Source organism: Argiope bruennichi, chromosome 3 (genome assembly GCF_947563725.1).
Source record: "Argiope bruennichi chromosome 3, qqArgBrue1.1, whole genome shotgun sequence".
Taxonomy (NCBI): Eukaryota; Metazoa; Arthropoda; class Arachnida; order Araneae; family Araneidae; genus Argiope; species Argiope bruennichi.
This window is the reverse complement of record NC_079153.1, coordinates 76,288,101-76,310,827: the sequence shown is the minus strand read 5'-3', so window position 1 is coordinate 76,310,827 and position 22,727 is coordinate 76,288,101.

The window sequence follows — 22,727 nt, the reverse complement described above, 5'->3', positions numbered from 1 at the left end:
ACAAAATCGCAATGCATATCAACAAAAACTGCCATTTAAAATTATAACATTTACACTACTGATTTCGATTTGATTTTTGAATTTTACTTACTTTTTTACTGAAATTTACTAGAAGCTACTGCACCCCCTTTCCGTGGTAACGCGGACACAATATCACCATCATGATCATCACTGAAATTTACTTTATTTATTTCTCTTGGGCTAAAGATTTTTCTGTCTATAACAGAATAACTGGTTATACTTCCTCGGAGAACGATTGTTATTCTAATACATGTTTTGATAACATGGTATAATGCGCTTAAATTATCTCAGAAAATCATATGCTAAGTGAAATTGCATGGAAAATATTTCAGTATATTGTGTTTCTCTCGTTGGATCAAATTCCTTTTGTTTTTAAAAATAAGTGTGGTATTGGATATTAAATAAGTATTTTATTTCTTTCGTAAGACTTGTTGAAAGTTCCTTCATATCAAAATACGCTGGATTAAAAAAAAAAAAAAAATACAGAATGTTTTAGAAATTTTTATTCAAAATGAATCTAAAATTAGTGATTAACTTTTTTCTTATTTCTATAAATTTTTTTTCTGGCTGTATATGTTTAGATGCATTCATGAGGATAATTCCATGATCATCTTTAAACTCATAATTTAATTTAAAAATCATTTTATCGTTTTCAACACTAATTTTTTTAATATATTATTTTAAAATCTTAAAATTTTATGTTTTTTCAGATATCTATACATTTATTATTATAATTTTTTGCTTTGCCATATCACACAATTCAAGGTATTACATCATTTCTTCGTCGAAAAAAACTTTAAACTTATACTACTTATTAACACAAGAAAATAAATCATTTTCTAAAATCCTACTCATTATATTATTAACTTTCATTATCTAGAATACTTTAAACTTTTTTTAATATTTTGAAAAACGTATTACTTTTAAATAAAAATGTCGTCTTTTGTGTGGTATTGTCGACAAATTCCAAACAGAAATAATGCAGTTTTAAACTTTTTTTAATACAAATGTTTTATTAGACCCTTATGATTAGATTAAATCAATTTCTTTACAAAATTAATACAAATTTTATAAGGTTTCCTTCTCGGGTTTCTAAGCAAAAAAAAAAAAAAATAATAATAATAATAATAATAATTTTTTTTACTATAAAATAATGATTTATAATTCAGGATAAGCGTAGTAGATACATATACTTTTATAAATGTTAAAACATAATTAGTTTTTAAAAAAGCATAAAATATTCATATTCCTTTATTTAAGGAAAATATTAGACAAATATTTAAATTTGAGGTAGTAATCGCATAGTTAACAATATTGTAAATGCATATACACCAATAGGATTGCCTTTAAATTCCATATTTAGCAAGATAAATGAGTTAAAATATGTTTCTATAATGGTGGTCAGCTTGAATTTTGTCAGATTAGTATTTCTAGAAGGCAGCGGAGTGTCAGAAAAGTAGATGGCCCTAAGGACGTTTCTTTGATTTTTCTGATTGTGCCCTCTTCCCACCCCGTATGTTTCTTTGACCTTTCTATCTCTGCGGCATATCGCATTGAATTTCGCAGCTTTTCCTGTCTGTTTCTTGATGGAAAAAAAAGTTTTATCTTTGAAAAATTAGATGAGTCAGGTTTTCAAAGAAAGCATAAATTTAAGTATTTTGTTAGTTTTATCCCTCAGTGTTTTTTAGTGTCAAAAAAAAAAAAATCCAAAAGTTTAAAAAAATATATTTTTTGCAAAAAAAAAAAAAAAATCCACTAACATAATAAAAAAGAAATATGATATTTAACTAATTCAAATTGCCTCATTTGCATTTTTACTTAGATTGGACATGACATGGTAATATTGACTGTGCATCCATTAGAGAACCAATAATAAGGGATATTTGATGTAGAATTTATTATTAACATTTATTTTTTCATTACAACCGACACGATACTATCGTTTAGACCTAACATTCAATGAATGGTTGATTTACCTTTTAATTAAATATATGTGATAATATTATTATTTTAAAAAAAGTATTTGTGATTTGTAGAATTTGTCGTTTAATAAACGTTACGGTGTAAATGATGCAAGAAGATGCTACAGTACGAACGATTTAAAATTCTCCGAAAGCAGCTTGTTCACTCAAAACTGTAGAAGTTTTTACTTATTTCCGCATATAAAGAAGAAAAATTTATGTTTGCGAGTGAAAATTTCGTTGTAAGGAAGAAACAGAAATATAAAATATATAGATTAACTTTATACGACCTGTAATTGAGATTCAGCAATTGTAATTTTCCAAACTTTCATTGAAAGCGCAACTGGTAAATAATAGTAATAATATATTTTGATGGTATGTATAGTTTGTATGGTATGTATTTTGAAGATAAAATAATGCGATTTTCAATGTGAAACTTAAAATTTCAATTACGCTTTTAAAATAATTTCTCATCAAATCCATTTTTTTTCTTTACATTTGCTTTTATTTTTAGGAACAACATCCTTACAGGTTTTAGCATTAACAATTTACTGCTTTACTTGCAAACAGTTGGTTTTCCGTTCGAAGATTTAACATTAGTAAAGAAATAAAAACGATTGTACCTGAAATGGAAACCTTTCTATTCTCAAGTATACGCACATTAAGACCTTTTTTTTTTTTTTTTTTTTTTTTTTTTTCCATCTTGTATGCTTTATGTAAAACCAACAAGAAAGCCTTTCCTTTCCATTCTATGTCGAGGACGTAATCTCTACAAATACTAAAGACGAAAGAGAGAGAGAGAGAGAGATCGTTCTTCAGGGAAACCTGATTGGACTATAACTAAGAAACTTAGCTCATTTACACTTTGGAGTTTGGGAATATGCACCTCCGAGTGATTTTCTTTAATTAATTTCTAAATAAATAGAAATTATGAGAAATCTTTGTGTGTTTCCACAATGATTTCCGAAAACATTACGGCAGAAAATAATTTTTACAATATTTTTAAACTGAAAAAAATTGCGCTATCAATGAAATTAATTTAATTGATGTGAAAAAGTTTCCAAAATTGAGATAATTTATTTAAAAACATTTTTTGCTTCAATTTTTTATCTGTTGAAATAGTTTGGAATTAAGAATTAATTAGATTTTTATAATTTTTCTTCAATAAGTTCTCAGCATATTTCTCTTAATGAACAATCTTACACAATACAATTAAAAGAATATATAAACATTGCAGTGATACCATTTGTGATTCCGCTCAATTTCTTTTTTTCTATAAAAAAACAGTTTGAAGAATAATTTTAAATGTAAACTCCAACTGAACTTTTCTTTCTTCAAGTTATTAATTTTTATTCCTAAATGTTAGAAATAAAATTAATACATTTGTGTGTGTGTATGTGTTTGACGGTTATAGCTACTTATTTTTTTAAAAAAAAATTGTTCTAAAAAATTAAAAAAAAAAAAAGAATGAAGAATTAAACCTAAAATATTATCATGCTCCAATTAAAGCCTCATATTCTAACCCCGCTCCTGCGTCCGGATTAAATACATTCTCTGCCTCATTTCACAGTGGGCGTATGCCGTACGATAGTTCCCTATTTTTGGCTAGATTCTCTTCCTGTAGCAACCCAACCTTTCGTGAAGGCTTTAATGGTCATCCTCTGCCGATTTCACTCGATTGCCTCTTACTCTTTGCTAAAAAATGGAACCAAGTATTTGTCATTTTCATGTTGTCACTTGGTTCTTTCCTATTTTATATTAAAATAAGCCGGAGCACCTATACAATAAAAAAAAATGAAAATCTTTATTTAAGATGATATGAAAATAAGTTTTTAACAATTTTTATATTTTCATAATTATCTTTTTCTGTATATAATTATTTACCTGCAAAAAAAAAGTTTAATTCAAAAAATAATTTTATCATTTCCAACATAATGTATTTACTTATATTATTTTATATTCTTAGCCTTTTGTGGTTATAGAATATTTGTACATTTATTATTATTATGATAAGTTTTGAAATACCATACAGCTCTCGAATTTGCTTCATTTGTTCGCCTAAAAAGCTGTAAAAATTATAGTTACCTCTTGAAAATAAATCATTCTCTAAAATCTTACACATTAGGTTATTAACTTCCCTTATCTTCCTTCCACTTTTCTAATATTTTATTTTTAAATTATTACTTTTAAATAACAGTGTAAGCTTTAGTGGCGTAGTGTTGACAAATGCCAAAAAGAAATGTCGCATCTTCAGCATTTTCAGAATAAATAACATGTTTTGTTTCACGCTTAGAATTAGATTAAATCAATTCCTATACAAAAATTTAGTACCTTTTATAGGGAGTCAGTCCCTGATGGGGTTTTGAGTAAAAAAAATTTTAGCTTCATATACAATTTTTTTTTTTTTTTTACTTCAAAATGCCTATATATATAAGATAGGATAAGTATAGGAGATACGACATTTTTAATATATGTTAAAAGATAGTTGTTTTTTAGAATTCACATAAATTATTCATATTCATTTGCCTAAAGAGAAATATTTAATTTAAGGTAGTAATCGCATAATTAATAATATTGTAAACGCACACATCCTTGAGGATGACCTTGAATTTCCCAGTCTACCAAGAATAAAAAATGTAATTAGAGCAAGTTTCTATAAATAGTAATCAATTTGAATTTTGTCAGATTAGTATTTCCAGAAAACAGAGGAGTTTTAGAAAAGTAGATGCCGAAAAGGACGTAAATTTCTTTGACAACCCGACTTGTGGAATGTCTATTTGGGCGGATGGGAATTTATATTTATTGAATATGCATCTCTGAGTGATATTTTTAGAAACATTTTTGAATTAAGTCGTAATTTTGAGAAATTTTTAAGTGTTTACGGAATAACTTCCAAAGACATCACAGCACAAAATGATCCTTACAACGTTTGAAAAGTGAAAAAATTCCGTATTTAATTAAATTGATTTAATACTTGCCAATATTTCCCTGAATTTAGGCAATTTTTTAAAAACACTTTTTGTTTAATTTTTTTATTTGTTTAAACAATTTTAAATTAAAAATTGATCTCACTTTTTGAAGATATTTTGCACAAATTCTGAGCATACTTTTCAGAAAGAACATTTTTATAAATACCGCTTAAAAAGTACAAAATTTGCTGTGATAGCATTTTAATTTCTTACAATTCTTTTTTTTTTTTTTTTTTCTATACACAACTAAATTTCGAAGGATATTTTTAAACTTAAACTCCAAAAGAACGTTTCATTCTTCTAGTTATTAATTTTTACTCAAAAAAGATAGAAATAAAATTTAATGCATTTTTTGGTGTGTATTTGTTTGTTCTCGCTGATATTTTTGTTAAATCTAAAAATAAAATTGAAAAATAAGAATTAAACCTAAAATATTATCATGTTCCAGTTATAGGTTTCATTCCTCCACCCCACCAACATTGTCTGGTTTAAATTTCTTCCCCGTCGCAATTTGAAGCGGGCATTTGGTGTGGGATGGTTCCCATTGTTGGCAAGATTCACTTATTGTTATAACCCTACCTGGCGTCAAATTAAATTAATTTAATAGGTATGAAATTTTTCTCTGCCAATCTCATTCTGCCAATTTTTTTCAAAAAATATTTTTTGCTGAATTTAATCTTTTGCTTTCTGTTTATCTCTTGAAACATTTTAGAATTAAAAATAAATCAGCATTTAAGAATTTTTCTTCAATAAGATATGGGCATATTTTTCATTAAAAACATTGTTATGTAACGAAAAATTTAAAAAATATAAACGTTGCTGTGAAATCATTTGCAATTTCGTGCAATTTTTTTTCTCTAAATTCAAAGCAAATTTTTTGAAGAAGACTGTATAAATTGTCTCTCTTCTAGTTATTGAATTTTTGTTCATAAAAAGTAAATATACATTAAAATATAGTATTTCTTGCTTTTGTGTGTGTGTATTTGACGGTTATCGATGCTGCATATTTTAAAGTAAATTATAAAAATGAAATTAAAAAAAAAAGATTTTTGAGTTAAACCTAAAATATTATCATGATCCAGTTAAAGGCTTCATTCCCCCCCCCTAGCGTTAAGATGAATATAATACCTTTCCTACTGCTTTTCAAAGTGGGCGGTGGGGTGGGATGGTTTTCTATTGTTGGCGAGATTCGCTTCCTATAGCAACCCTACCTGACCCGAAATCTTTTAGTGGTCACTGTCTATAACTTTCAATTGCTTTCTCCTTACACTTGGATATACTCGTACGAAGTTTTTGCCTCTTTATGTTAGCTCATAGTAATATCATATAATATAAGAAAGGTATCATTTTAATCTGAAAGGTAAGCTTTTTTTATGTTATTATTACAATGTTTGTTTCATATAGAGAATAAAGATAAAATATTCATATAAGGGTATTTTTTGGTTATAGTTTAGAATAATTTATAAAATTCTAAATATATTTATGGCCCAATATCTCAAATAGTATATGAAGAATTTCACATTTCTTTTCTATGTAAAATTTTGGAAAAATTTATTTATTCATATCAGAAAGTTTTCACACACTTTTTTTTTTAAATTCAAATTCTTTTGTGTGCATAAAAAGGAAATTTTTTAATCTACTTTGCAACGAAAGATTCTATTATATTTATAAAATGGCGATCAGCGTGCTTTAAACGAATTTTGCTTGCACTTAATATCGATTAAATCTTTTATGTGCAATCTATTTCAATAGATTTATATTTGTTCTTTTTATTGTGTTTACGATTATTTCATTTTTTACATTCTGATATCATTTTGAATGCATGTTTGCAGAAAAAGGAAGCTTAATTACTTTTGTTTCTGCATATATTTTTCATTTTATGTCAATTTTCGTTGACGGAATTTTGGCATCATTCATGTTGCCTGTTGCGTATTTTTTCATGTGATAGGATTGAACTTTTGTTTTTGTGCAGCATCTTATATGTTTGCCCCTCCATTAATTCTAGTACAATCTTTTCATTGATGTTTAGTTTTTGCATTGATATTTTACTTGCTATTTTTTGTTCTGCCTCTGACTCGTCATCGAATGAAATTAAAATATAAGAAATACTACAGCCTTATGACCCTGTATTTTGTATTCATTGATATAAAGTTTAATTTTAAAAATATATTAGCTTTTATTTTACTTCTTTTTGCACGATTATAATTTCATCTATGTATTTAATAGAGTTTGAGAAGATTTTTTGATTCCAAATAAATTTCGATGCGCAGTTTTCATATTTCTGATTAGCTAAAATTTATTTAAATAGCTAATCTATAAAATTTATTAATTTTTACATTTGATTTAATTAATTTAATAGTTTTGAATTAATTTTATTTTGATATTTCATCTTATCACTTTAGAAATTTTCACTCATTTTTATTTAATCGAACTTGATTATTAGGTATAAAGACAGAATTATTTTATTGATCTTCTAATTCTTTATGTGCTAAAATTTTGAAAATTTTAGCAATTGTGTGCTTTGGGTAACAAAATAATATATCATTATTTTTTACTTATTTATTAATTAATCAATAAACGTTATCAAGTAATGTTTCCATATTGTTTCTGTGCGACGTAGCATTCGGTTTCCTGGAGTGTTAATTGAACCTGATCATTCCGAGAAGAGAAGATAAAAAATTATTTATTTATTTGTTTTAATGTTTCGGGAAATATTAGTTTGAAAATAAGCAAGGCAATAAATATGAAAAAAATTAAAATCGTGATATTCCGTAGAACGATGAAATTTATGTATGATGCATAGAATTAAATGACGCATTTCTTTTCGTGAAGTACCGATTTCCGAAATTCTTAATTCTTGATAATTGTTAATCCACTGCTTCTGGAAAACAAAAGTTTGATTAGCACTAATATTCTTGTAATGTTTTTTATTGTTAAATTTATTTTCTAATCTGTATTGTTCAATTTTTATTTTTAAAAGTACTCGATGTCATTTTTTTTTTTGTAATTTTTTTTCTCTCTTTAAAATTATCCTCTTTATTTGTAAAAGTTTTTTTAATTTTTAAATTACCACTTGCTTGAAATATTTTTTGCATAGAATGTACTCTCTAGTTATGGCCCAATAGCTAATTTCTAAACAATTTAGGTAAATAAATACTTTCATTTGAAGAACTGCTCTAAATGATTGGAATTTTAACATGACATTATCTTGTTTCAATTATTAAAAGTACTTTTTGAAAAATTAGGAAGTCTTAAGTGTAGCATAATCTTTCAGTTTTATGTAATATTCATTGTCCATGATACACCAAATTTTGAATTAAAAATAATATTTAGTCTTTTACGATTCTGAAATGCGAATTTTCTGTAACAGATATATTCAAATTTTCATATCTCTATTAGTTTTAAATGCATTAGAGTGGAGCTTGCTGCATTTCAATTGTTAGTATCTCAAGAATATTTTATTATGTGCAAGCCGCCTCTGTCGACTAACTGGTTGGCTGGGAAAGATAAAAAGTTTCAGTTTCAAATAAATTTCATATACCTGTTCTTAATAGATTCATCAGCAAAATAGTTTTAAAATTCCAATTTTTATAGTCGTATAACTCAATATAATTTTAGAAGTTTTACATCACTCAGTTCATGGTACAAAACACTCAGTTCATTGTTGTTCATTTTCCAAATTGTCTGCCGCAAATCGTTTTATTTGAATTTTGAATTAGAAACAGAAGTGATTAAATTTTCAACTAATACAAAAAAAAATTTCTTTTGTAGAATAAAGTATAATTTTTCCAAAATATGAACACAGAAAACAGCATGTTTTATCTTTGACGTTTTATGTACACTATAGAATATTTCTTTGTTATTTATGAACATTTTAGAGAATTATCAAAGAAAAATTTCTCTGATTCTACTTAATATATCTCTGATTCTGAAAATTCAGTTTATTGCCTTAAGAAAGAATTTATTCAAAATAGATTATATTATTGATACTCTGTACAAACTTTAAAATTCGTTATTTGTCAGAATCTGTATCGATACAAAATACTTAAAATAAAATTCCTTTCTTTTATATTATTTTTGACCAGTAATTGTATAGACTATTATTAAAATTTTAAAAATTAAATATGGGGCCACAATTCGAAAGAATATTCTCAATATAAAAAATAATCATAAATTTTACATTAAACAATATAGAAATATTAATTTAATAATAATGAATTTTTTAAAAGGACACACAAAAAATTCCTAAAAATTAACAAGCTTCAGGTTTATTTAATTTATTTCAGACGTGTGCTGAAAATTGTAGATTTCCTGATTTAATTTTTATTTAACTTTCAATTTTAAACTTTCATTTTACTTTTTCTCAACAAGATGGCAACGCACTCTATTTATTTTTATTACATTGTTGCACATTTTTCTCCCTGGTTAATATTTTACATATTTTACAGCACGTAAACTTTGAATTTTCTACCTACAATTTTTTGGCCAGAATATAATTTCATTTTGTTTGAGAATTACGGTATGGTTCTTCCTGTATTAGACATTACTGTCACATCATCAATGTTCAAAATTCCAATATTGAATATTTGTTTCAATATTATAGAATCTCTCGATATCAAAGCACTTAAAATGGCACAGGTGTAAATGCGGGACATAAATTCTGAATTATACAGAAAGTAATTTCTAAAGTTATAGTTATATTTATGTGTTTCACTTTTCAGCGAATACACGTGTAACATCTTAGTGAATATTATTTATTTAGGTGTTGTCTGAATTTTATGCAAGTCCTCTAACTTCAACTAAAATTGAGATATTTATTTAAAATATAAGTAACTAAATTGATAAGGAAATTACTATAAATTCTTGGAATCTTATTATTTAAAATGAATAAATGATAACTCTAACAAGCACTTTTCTCATCTGGATTAAACGGTGTTCCTACGACATGTCCGCCTGCAGGCGAGGCGCACTGTCTTTCCTGTCTGTTCAGTTTACCGACAGTTTATTGGTAAGATCTTACACTCTGGTGTCGCATACTTATAATAACCCTTTTCCTACCTTCTCAAAATGGTTGGTGGTTAGCCTGGTGGAAGTCAGGTAACCAGAAAAAAAAATTCACATCAAATTAAAATTTTAGCAATTTTTTTTGCTTAGTACTGGTTTTTTAAAGGGAGATATCATATAATTAAGAAATTTGTAAAATCCGTCTATCATTTCTAATATATAAATATATGCGTTTTCTTTGTTCTTAAATACATATTAATTGCGTTGACTGTAATAATAATAATAATACGAATAATTATTCTTGCAGGTCAATTTTGTTCCTTTTGGTTGGTTATCGACACAAGGCTTTAACGTTCATTGGATTTCCTGGATCCTATATCACCACAAATTCTATTCTGGATACTCAGGATAACGTTTGTTTGCACTGTAAATATTTCAGACTTTTATTTGAAGGTAAACTTATTAAATTTATGTTGTATTGTCAAAATTAAAACTTAATATTGGGTCATGCTGAATCTATTATCGGTTTGGAGCTGCAGTAAATCATGCACCCCTCAAACAAAAAATTACCACTGAATATTATTGCATTGAGACAAAAGACTTTTGATAACATCAATCGGTTGATAACAATAAACATATTGGGTAAAATCGACAATATTTTTATTCCATCAAAGAAAAAGAATAAAAACATCATCTAAAATTTATTTAAAAAATAAGAATTCAAATTTCACTTATTGTAACTTGTGGACAATTATTCCTTTACGGATAGTTTACGTATTGATTGTACTTATAATGTGTTTTAGAATATGTTAAACGCGGCCACACTTAAGCTTTAAAAATTACAGACGTTTGATTCCTTTTTGGGCATTGATTGCAAGATTTTTTTTGTACAAAAAAATTACCTATCTCAAAGAGTAGCAAGAAAAAGATGTAATTAGAACATGTTTCTGTAATAGTAATCAATTTGAATTTTGTCAGATTAGTATTTCCAGAAGTCAGAGGAGTTTTAGAAAAGTGGATGTCCCAAAGGGCGTAGATTTCATTGACTCCCGACTTGTGGAATGTCCATTTGGGCGGATGGGAATTTATATTTATTAAATATGAATCTCAGAGTGATTTTTTTAAACATTTTTGAATTAAATCGGAATTATATGAAATTTTGAGTGTTTACGTAATAACTGCCTGCACAAAATGATTTTTGTAAAGTTTGAAAAGTGAAAAAATTCCGCTTTGAATGAAATTGATTTAATAGTTGCCAAATATTTCCTTTAATTTAGGCAATTTTTAAAAAATACTTTTTGTTTAATTTTTTTATTTATTTAAAAAAATTTTAATTAAAGATTGATCTGACTTTTAGAAGATTTTTTGCATAAATTCTCAGCATATTTTTCAGAAAGAACATTTCTGTATCATAATACAATTTCAATAATACAAAAGTTGCGGTGATACCATTTGCAATTTCTTACAATTTATTTTTCTATACACCAAGAAATTTCGAAGAATACTTTTGAACGTAAACACCAAAAGAACGCTTCATTCTTCTAGTTAGTAATTTTTACTCATAAAAGGTAGAAATAAAATGCATTTTTTTGTGTGTTTGATTGTTAGCTTCCCATACGACTCACCTATTGTTATACCACCCCACTCACCTCGGGCGGCTTAAATTTTTCCCCCATCGCATTTCAAAGTGGGCGGTTGGTGAGGGATGACTTCCTATTGTTGGCGAGATTCGCTTCCTGTAGTAACCCTACCTGGCCCGAAATCTTTTAGTGGTCACTGTCTATAGATTTCATTTGTTCACTCCTTACTCTTGGATATACACGTATGAAGTATTTGAAGTTTTCATATTAGCACGTTGTGATAAAAGAAAGAAATCATTTTAATTTAAAAAGTAAGCCTTTTTATCTTATTAGTAAAATTCATTTTCATATCGAGAGTAAAGATAAAATATTCATATATTGTTTTTCCCTGTTATATTTTAGAATAATTTATAAAATTCGAAATATTTTTATTATCTAAAATCTCAAAAATGCTGAGCAGAATTTCTTAATGTTTCTTTTTTGTGTAAAGTTTTGTTTTTTATTCATATAAGGAAATATTCAAACATTTTAGTTTAATTCAAATTGTATTTTGTGTATAAATTTGGAATTTTGTTTATCAACATTTCATCTGACTCTTAATGTGTTAGAATTTTTAAAATTTCTGCAAATTTGCATTTTTGATGACAAAGTAATATTTATTATTTTCATTTGTTTGTTAAATAATCAATATATTTCATTGCAAATTACTTTCGTAATCGAACGATTTGGAAATTGGATTTGAAGATTTCATTATATTTATAAAATGGCGATCCGCGTGCTTTGAAAGAATATTGCTTGCCCTTGTTTTCAATTAAATTTTTTATGTAGAACGCTTTATTCAAAATCTTGGCAGGCATTTTATTTCAATCGTTTCATGCCAGTTATTTTTATTATATTCACAATTGTTTCCTTTTTACATTATCAAGGCATTTAAAATAGATCTCTGTATAAAACTGAAGCCTAAAAAGTTTTTTTTCTGCTTTTATTTTTCCTTTTAGGCCAATTTTATTTGACGTAATTTTTGCATCATTCATGTTTACTGTTGGGTATTATTACCTATGTTAAGGTTGGGCATTTGTTTTTGAACACCAACTTATATTTTTGCCCTTGCAGTAATTTTAGTACTTTCTCTTCATTGATGTTCAGTTTTTGCATTGATATTTTACTTGCTACTTTCTGTTCTGCCTTTGATTGGTTATCCAGTGAAATCAAAGTTTAAGAAATACTTCAGCCTTTGACCCTTTATATTTGTGTATATTTATATAAAGTTTAATGTTAAAAAAAATTATGTTTTTTTTTTTTTTTTTTTTTTTTTTTTGTACAGTTAAAGTTTTCTCTATGTATTGAATATAGTTTCAGACGATTTATTGGTTTCAAATAAATTTATATGCTCAGTGTTGATATTTCTAATTAGTTATAAATAATTTATTTAGCTAATCCATTAAATTTATTAATTTTTACATTTCAGTTAATTAATTGTATAATGTTGAATTAGTTTAATGTTTATATTTCATTTTATCAAATAATTAATGTTCTCACATTTTTATTTAATCTAACTTGATTATTATGCATAAAAACAGCATTTATGGATAATTATTCTTCGATCTGCATCTAACTCCAGATCCACTAAAAGTTTGAAAATTTGTGCAGTTTTAAGATTTGGATAACAAAATAATATTTCCTTATATTTTACTTAATTATTCATTAATCAGTAAACTTTATTAATTAATGCATCTGTCACATCCGTTCCCAGGCAGTAGGTCTCTTCTTATCATGATAAGATGTGTGGAAAGGGAAAATTAAATGTGATATATTTACATATATTATTTATTTTAGAGCACGTGATGAATCACGTATTTAAGAACTTCTTTAATATTTATAATTTACCACCTTGAAGTGCCCACCAGTCGATAGGAAAGGATATTGGTTGTGTTTAATTTTAGTTAAAATTCTTATACATTTCTTAATGTTTAAAATTTCCTGCAGAAAATATTATCAAGCATCAAATTGTAATAGGAATTAAATCGCAATTATTCTTCAATCTATCTCCTTTATCATTCATTGTACACATGAACATGCCTTGTGAGATTTTCCTCATTTTTATAGTACCATTAAAAGCTTAATGTCAAGGTCATTTCAAAATGAAATTCGTCTTTTACGTTAGTGTAATTTCACTTTATAATTCCTCTTGTATATAACGCAGAGTTTGTTTGTTTTTTAAAGCTTTCAAGTATATCAAATTCAAGCTATTTTTATTTTTTTGGATTTAGTTATGTCTTTTTGGTTATTTCCAGTGCTCTAAAAACTGTAACGTTTAATTTAGAGAGTTAAATTCGGGACATATATACACTTTCGACAGTGGTAATATGTATTTCGTAAGCAGTCTGTAGAAATTTTACATAGAATTTTAATAAGCTGAAAATTAAGAGAAATTTTGATATTTTCGCTCTTTAACATCCGTAAGTATAACAGCAAAAATAATTTTTGTATAAAATGAAAATTCAAATATTTTCTTATAAAGACAACATTCTGTGCGGTATAATTTTTCTCCTTTTTTTTAAATGAAGTTAAATAAAATTCTAACATATATAAAACTGCGTATTTTTTTGTTGGATTGGAATGGTGATCTTTTTTATTTGTTTCTATTATTATTTCATCACAGTTTCACTTTTAATTGTTAATGACCAAATTAGTAAGATTCAATTTATTTTTCTACATTCAATTGGGTTCTGCAGGAGACTTACTTTGAATAACATTTTTGAAATTTCATTCTATTTGTAATTAAAGTTTTACTTCAGAACTAAGCAAAATTGACAATTTTTGAAAAGGCATTCATTTTTAAACAGTGCTGATTTACTTGATAGTGAAATTTGATGCATTGATGCATGCTAGAAAAACAGGGAAATGTATTGTACATTGAGCAGAACTATATAAAGCTTCTAAAATGGTATAAATTTTGTATCTATCAAAATTTTAAATATATTAATCTGATCAAGGCATTAGGAACACTTTGCACAAAATATTTAATTGAAATTTTTACTAGTAATTAATTATAGCAATCCAACTGGTCACCAAAGCGACGTGTGTTTCATATCTGTAGAGATATAATTAATATTCTGTTGTTTTTACTCTACCATCTTTCTTATAATTCTTATTATTGAAAGACAAATAAGCAAAGACAGGTGCTGAAGTGAGCTTCACTTAGCAGTAAAAAAGAAAAAAAAGTTAAAATCGTGATATTATTTCGATGATGAATTTTATCGGTGATACATACGGATTTATAATTATATGTTTCTTTATATGGCAACAAAGGTATCAAGAATCTATCGAAATATGAACTATGTTAATTTAACTATGACATTAAGAACACGTTACATAAAATATTCTATTCAAATTTTCAGTAATCGGTTGTCCTAGAGAACAAAGTGGTAATCAAAAACGGCTGGTCTTTCATGTCTGTAGATATTTAAAAGATACTCCATTGCGAATTTATCCATCTTTCGTCTAATTATCTTTATTGAAAAAAAATAAACAAAAACATGTTGCTGATGAGAGATTCACAATATGTACGTCAGTAAATAATACAAAACTTAAAATCGTGATATAATTGCGATGGGGTATTTTATCGGTGATACACACTGATGTGTAATTAAATGCTTCTTTATACAGGAAAAGTGTTCTAGAGAAGGTAGGTGAGAGAGAAATAGATTTCCCAGACACAAATTTTAGGAAAAAATATTCATAACAATGTTGCAACACAGAAAATTGAGTTTGAATGTCGTTATTTATAAAAAAATATTATTAGAGTAACTGATACATACTTTCATGTTTTGAGTCGAAATTCTTTATTCTGGTTAATTGTGAATCCATTTCATTTTGGAAAAAAATTTTTTAAACACACATTTGATTAGCAAGTGTTCAGGGGCCTCACTTGCCCTCAGAAGCTACTGCACCCCTATTTGTATGACTTCATGGACTTCGTTTGAATTGGTGTTCAATCCAAGGGGGAGAAGCAACACCAACAACAACAATGTTTCTGCGTGTTAATTTTATTTTCTTATTTATAATGAACTGTATCTTTTTAAGAGCATTCAATTTCATTTTAGCCTCATTTTGTAAAATAAAAATTATGCTGCCATTTGAAAGTTTTTTGAATTTTTAAATTACCATTTGTTTTAAATGTTTTATATATAGAATGTAATCTCTAATTATGGTCCAATAGCTAATTTCTAAATTATTTGAGGTAAATAAGTCATTTCGCTTTAAGAACTACTCTAAATGATGTCAAAATATAATATATCATCTCGTTAGAATAATTAAAATTACTTTTGAAAATAAATGAAGTCTTTAGTATTACAGAATCATTCAGTTTTATTAAAAATATTCATGGTCCTTAATATTCAAGCTTTTAAATTTAAAAAAAAATCAATTTCTTTGTAATCTAATGAATATGTTCACAGTTCTGAAATAGAAATATTCAATTTTTCTTATTTCTATTAGTTTTAAATGTATAGGCGTGGATATTGATTCCTTTTAAATGTTAGAATCTCAAGAATAATTTATTAAGTACAAGCCATCTCTGGTGACTAATTGGTTTGCTGGGATTAAGGGTCTCTAAAAGTTTTCAATTCAATATTTTATGTAACCTGATCTTAATAAATTCCTCAGCAAAATATTTTTGCTCTTCACATTTTGATTTTCATATAACTCATACTATGTTAGATGTTTAATATCATTCGGTTAATTGTGCTATGCAATTATGTGCATCTGTTAATTGTTCCTATATTTTCGGTCAAAACTGCGTAAATTAATTCAAAAAATATGATTAATTTATCAATTAATACAATCAATAATTTGAAGAACCAAAAATTTTTCTCAAAAGTATGAAAACAGATTATACAGTGGTTTTGCTTTGCAATCGTGTGCACATTACAGAACATTTTTTTTATTATCTATGCAACATCTTAGAGAATTATTCAAGAAATTTGTCTCTGTATCGACTGAATATATCTCAGTCTATAATAATTACACATGCAGTAATAATAATATACATTATTTTTTTTTCAGATCGATTTCGCCCCTTTTGGCTGGTAAACGGCGAAATGTTTTGACGTTCTTCGGTTTATTTGGAAGCTACATCATCGTAAAATTAATTCTGGGCGCCAAGAGCAGCATTGGTCTGAATTGTGTGTCTGCAATTTTTACTTGAAGGTATACTTGTTCAATGTATGTTGTGTTGTACGAATGAAAACATAAAATTAGGTTGTGCTAAATCTAGTATGGATTTGAAGCTTTAATAAAACCTGAAGTCTTCAAAACAGTAATTAAAACTTAATATGACAGTATTGAGACATAAGACTTTCGATAGCATCAATCGATTGGTAATGATAAAGGTATTAAATGAAATAAACAATATTTTAATTCCATCAAAGAAAAAAATAGTTTTAACAGATAGTTTACGTGCTGATTGTATACTTGTGCTATTTTTTTAATGTGTTAAACGACGCAGCACGTCATGTTTGAATCTAGCGTGATCGATCCTCAGACGAGTTAAAAATGTGTCATGATTTGGATAATTTAAAGGCCAATTTTCTACGGTAGGCTTACAATTATGAAGTTTTTTAGGGTTTCAGAATCTCATTGAGTTTTCCAGTCGATGTAAAGATAGCGTTTTACCTGTTTCTTCAAATCGCAAGCAGGTATGGGTATTTCTAAAAAACGAGTTGCGGATTTGGCACTTTTCTCAGCCTGTTCATTCCCACATGGGATGGTATCCGGCAGAATAAAACTGAAAGGCCTAGTGAGATAATCTTATAAAATAAATCCTAAATATATTTGAATTAGTATGATTTTAAAGACTAAAATACTGAATGTATCAATATAAACAATATAGTTTCTACTTCGTAATATGGATGACTAGGAAGAGACTGATTTCTAAAACAATAATGTAAAGAAAGTATTTGCGTTCTAAGGTGTAAATCTGGTTCATAACACTCAACTTATAAACTTTTAATTGGAGAGGTGCGGCAAGCTCCAGAACGTATTCTGAGCACATCACGTTGAACAAAGTCAATTTATTTCAGTATCCTTTTTCTAGCTCAGTCATTGATTACGCACCCATAATCTATTTTCGAAAGGATGGTAGCTCTATAAATCCTCAGGATTGAAGTTTTTTCAGCTCCCCAAAATCTATCAGAGTGAACTTTCAAGATATTTAGAGACCTCTCCCATTTTTTTCGTAAAAACGTTAGGTGGAATTAAAACGTCAGCTTTTTGTCGAAAGTGATTCCTAAGAAACAAATTCACTGAGAAAAGGAATTTTTGACCATATAATTCTAGGGTCTCGGTGAAGATTTCTCTTCCGACAAAAATGCATGCCTGCTGTTTTTGCTGTTTGAGAAAGTGAAAACAATTAATATGAAAATTGTTTAATTTTGTTCACTGCCATTTGCAGTTGTATCTCTATAAAACACATGTGGTTTCCCATACAAGAAATGTGTAGATCCTCTACATAAAGATATCCTTTGTCATATTTAGGTAGCTGGCTTAAAACATTATCAATTTTTATAGTGAAAAGGGGGACACTTAAAACAGAGCCCTGTGGGACACCTTCTTGAATAAAATTATCAGAAAATTCATGTCCTAGTTTAACTTTAAATTCTCTTAATCGTAAAAAAAATTTCAATAAAAATTGGCAAGTTTCCTCGTAGATTAAAGTCGTAGAGATCTTTCTGGAAGCCATTAGGTATTGCAATATTGGACCAAAAGTTCAATACCAGTATTCGGTATTTTTTAGACCTTAATATCAGAAAAAAGGTTTTAATACCGGTAGTAGAAATTTTAGAAAAAGAAAGAAAACACAAGTGTTTATCTGTTTTATTTGCCAGTTTTATTAGAGAGCGTAAATATCACAAAAAATAATTAGTAACCTATAAATTATAACAGTATATAAAGAATCACAAAAATTAAAGGAACATCTTATTTATTTAAATCACAAAAAAGTGAAAATATCACTATTCAATCTGTGGTACTATTACAAATTTTTGAAATGTGATTTAAAAAAAAAATGCATCAATTGTACTGTCATTAAACGTAATTTTTAATGACAGTAATTTTGTACAAACGCTCTTTCGGCATCTAGTATAGTTGGTGGTACTGTTAGCAATGCGCGATATACTTTATCCAAGTATTTACCTTTAAATCCCTCATCTTCAATTAAATCCATTTCTCGTCGGATGGTTTGGGATATATCTGATTTCTTATTGTATTTTGGTTTGTTGAAAGTTTTTTTTTATTTATCGCTAAGTCTAATTTTTGTTCAAGAGACATTTGCTTTTCACTATCGACATTAATGTCATCATAATCTTCTAGTGTCATGTACGGAATTCTTCTGAATGTGGATAGGTTTGTCGGTAAAACATTTTAATATTATTTACTATAAACTTGATAAGATTTGAATTGGTTAGGCTCTTTTTTTCTTTTTCATTTTAATTTTTAAAAGCATAATAATCTTGTAAATTCTGTAAGACAATTTCATTTATTTTTCATAATTTAATGTTTATGTCCCTCATATTAAATAAAAATTGCTCTGAAATATTTTAATGTACTTGAGTACTTTTTTCATCTGTATTACTAATTATCTGTAATGTTTACGTCTCATAAAAATGGGAGCCTTGATTGTTAAATGTAAACATCTCCTCCTTTCATCTTTCCTCTCACCCCTATTTTGTCGAATTAAACCAATTCTAACGAATGCGCAAAAGCGCCAAGGGTTTTACAATTTGTTGTGAAATAGTACTTTATCTCTTCTCTTGATATATTTCCTTCGAAATTCGATTAAAGAAATGCAACAAGTTTTTCTGCTATAAATAAGTTAAATGCTGGATCATTGCATATCTGATGTTATCTGGAATAGAAGATTTATGAACATTTGATAAAGCAAACTGAAGTTCTTCATATGTAAAATAACTATTGTAATGTAATTCAGCATGGGATATAAAAATCAATTTGTTGTTCTCGGATAGATTTTTGAAATTTAAAAATTATGGATTATAATTTTTACTGGAGGATGTATTTTCTAAAGTAGAAGTTATTGTATTTGCCATGCCTTTTAAAGATGTTATAATCTGATTACTAACATTTAATATTGACACATTATTAGTGAAAGGAATGCCTGCAGCTTTTTGTATTTTTGCCAAAGTTTTTGGCTTGAAATAGAAGGTTTTAAGGTGATAACAAATTTTCGCCACGACATTCTACGACTGCATCTTTGAATACGTAGCTCTTTGTATGTAAATAATTTTCAGATGTGGGATATCTGCGAAAGACATCCCTTGCTTTTCTTTCGGGCTTGTTGACACTCACTATTCCACCATGGTTTACTTTGCTTCCTCCGATTGCATTTATTTAGTCCGCAGGATGGATGCATTTGCAGCATGGATTATAGTTTGGGTAATTAAGTCAAATTTTTAATATAATTTTATTAATTTTTGAAAGATTAGAGAATGTATTCCACTCAGCTGCTGTGAATATGTATCTAGATGGCTTATGATAATTATGACGGTTATGTCTATTATTAGTTATAATTAAAGAAAAATTGTAATTATTGTGGAGATACTTGTCTACTGTCAGATTAAGAAACGGTAAGATTGATAAAAAAAAAGGTTGGTTGTTTGGAAGGATTTTGTAGACTGGTGGAAATATATCATTTCGTGTATATTTAGAAGGCATAGATTGAGATCCTGTAAAAGTTTTTCTACCTGTAAACCTCTTCCATTGGTGTCAGAATTTCCCCAAATGAGACTATGGCATTAAAATCTCATCTAATCTAATCAAATCTAATCTAAAATCATTAAATTAAGACAGCAATAACCTGTAAATTTATGCTGAAATTCAATGGAGGTAATGGGAAAAAACACACACAGGAGAAACACAAAAAAGAGAAACACAGCATTGTTTCTTAGAAGATACCGATTCGTCTGAGTAACGAAGGGACATTTCTTCATAAAAACGGTGAACACTGAAGACAGGATCACTGTCCGAGTCTTCCTCTTTAGTTTTTTTCTGTTCTTTTAAGAAGTCTTCCTGTATTAAGGAATGTTTGAGTGAATACTTCGTTTGGGCTCTTTGCTCCATTGAAATTCAAGCACGTTTATTGGCTTTTGTATTTTTAGCTTGCTTTATTTGGGGTCAGATATTTTGGTGGTTTTCTTATTCTCAACTTTATGCTTGGTGTATGGTTTAAATTTCCCAGTTTCAATGAATGAACAAGAATTTTTGAGTGGATAATTCTTAGCTAATGGATTTTATTTAGATAATGATGGCGGGGGGGGGGGATATTTTAGTAACTTTTTCGTCAGTCAATGTACTTGAGGAAGTTACTGATTTCATTGCTTTGCAATAAGAAAGTGGTCTTTGTTGAGGTGTCAACAGCTTTTTAGCTTCCAAGTATTTTAAGGTTTTCTTTATTTTAAGTTCTTTAAGTTCTTGAATTTTCTTTTCTAACTTCCATTGTGGACAGTCTTGGGAGTTGGATTGATGTGATTTTTTACAGTTTATACATTGAGGGTCTTCTGTGCAATCATTAGCTTGATGGACAGCAGGTGCACATCTAGAACAGGTCTATGTCCCTCTACAAGCTATCTTGGAATGACCGAAACGTTGATAATTATAGCATCTGGTAGGATTAGGTATATAAGGACATACTTTGCAGTTTAAGTAGCCTGCTTTTATGCTGGATGGTAATTTTGTTGTATGGAAAGTTAAGATAATACTTTTAATGGGAGCCAAGACATTTCCTTTTTTCATGAAATTGCGTTTCACTAAAATTACACCTTGGCTGGCAAGGCCATCAAGATTTTCACTTTAAATTGATTTCAAGAGTTTCTTTTCTGATATAATCGCACTCCAGAAATTAAGTGTTCAGTGAAATGTTACAAAAAGGGAATAATTTAAAATGATTTGTCTTGCAAAAAGGATTTGGTTTGAAGAGCAGAATTAGTTTCGGTTAGTAAGTTTTACTAACCGAATTTTTTTACTGACTTTTGACTGCCGCCAATGCTTTTCAAAGTTTTCTCATAAAGGGATAATTCAGATAGCTTTCCATAAGGAAATGGCCAGAATAATGAAGCGAGCAGTTTCAAACAACGGTTCAGTGTCGGAAGTCAGAAAACCCAGAAGCCATATAAAAATTCGGGCCCCGACGCACCACCCACCATGGAGCCCAACAAGGCAGGGCTGCCACCGGCTCGAGCCATTTCCAGTTCGACTCTTACCATAGTGCTAGCCAGGGCCTATACGCTAAAAGTTACCTCCAAGAACACTGACCGACCCTTAACGTCAAGCCCCAGAGAGTGACCCCTTCGCTTGATCATTAGCATTTAGGATACCAGCCGAATTGATACACTGGAAACAAATAGTACACCACCCATCAAATGGATCGCCATACAGGGCCAACACGTGTGGTTTTCGGAAATCAGAGAGAAGCAAGGCGCAAACAGAACGGCAACAGCTTCTCACGGAAAATTCCCTCTTTTGCCCCTCCAATGATGGAAAAATCAAGCACGCAGCAGAAGGCCAAAGGGAGAGTAAACATAAAGGGAGTATAAATCCCTGTGAACCTTGGGATTAGGACTCACCGATAGTAGGTGAGTCCCTGAAGGGATGACTCATTAGAAATATTATCATTATATTCAAATGATTTTTATTTAGATCCTACGTTATTTAAAATGAGTGTTACATATAATTAAGCTAATTATCAAATGAAAGGTTATTCTACTTAAAGCAAATAAATGCTTGACGTGAAATAATCTTCTTTGGATACTAAGCGAATAGGTGATTTTTAGATTATTGATAGTCTTTCAAAGCAAAATAGTTATTCTAAAAACAAACCAAAATCGAAAATAAAAAAATATTTATCTCATTAAAGAATGTTTTATATCATAATAATCAAAATGAATTTTTATATCAAATTTTTTAATCGTAAAAAAATAATTAATCAACAATTTCATGAAACAATAAAATTTTGCCTCACATTAAAAAATATTTTAAAATTTTATGAAAAAAAATATAAAAATTGTGAAATTTTAAGAAAATGCAACATTAGCTCACCTCAAATAAACATTTCAAAAATGATTTCTTGATTTTGATGTATCTTTACGTATCAGAGCCTCCCTAAATTTACAATAAAGAAA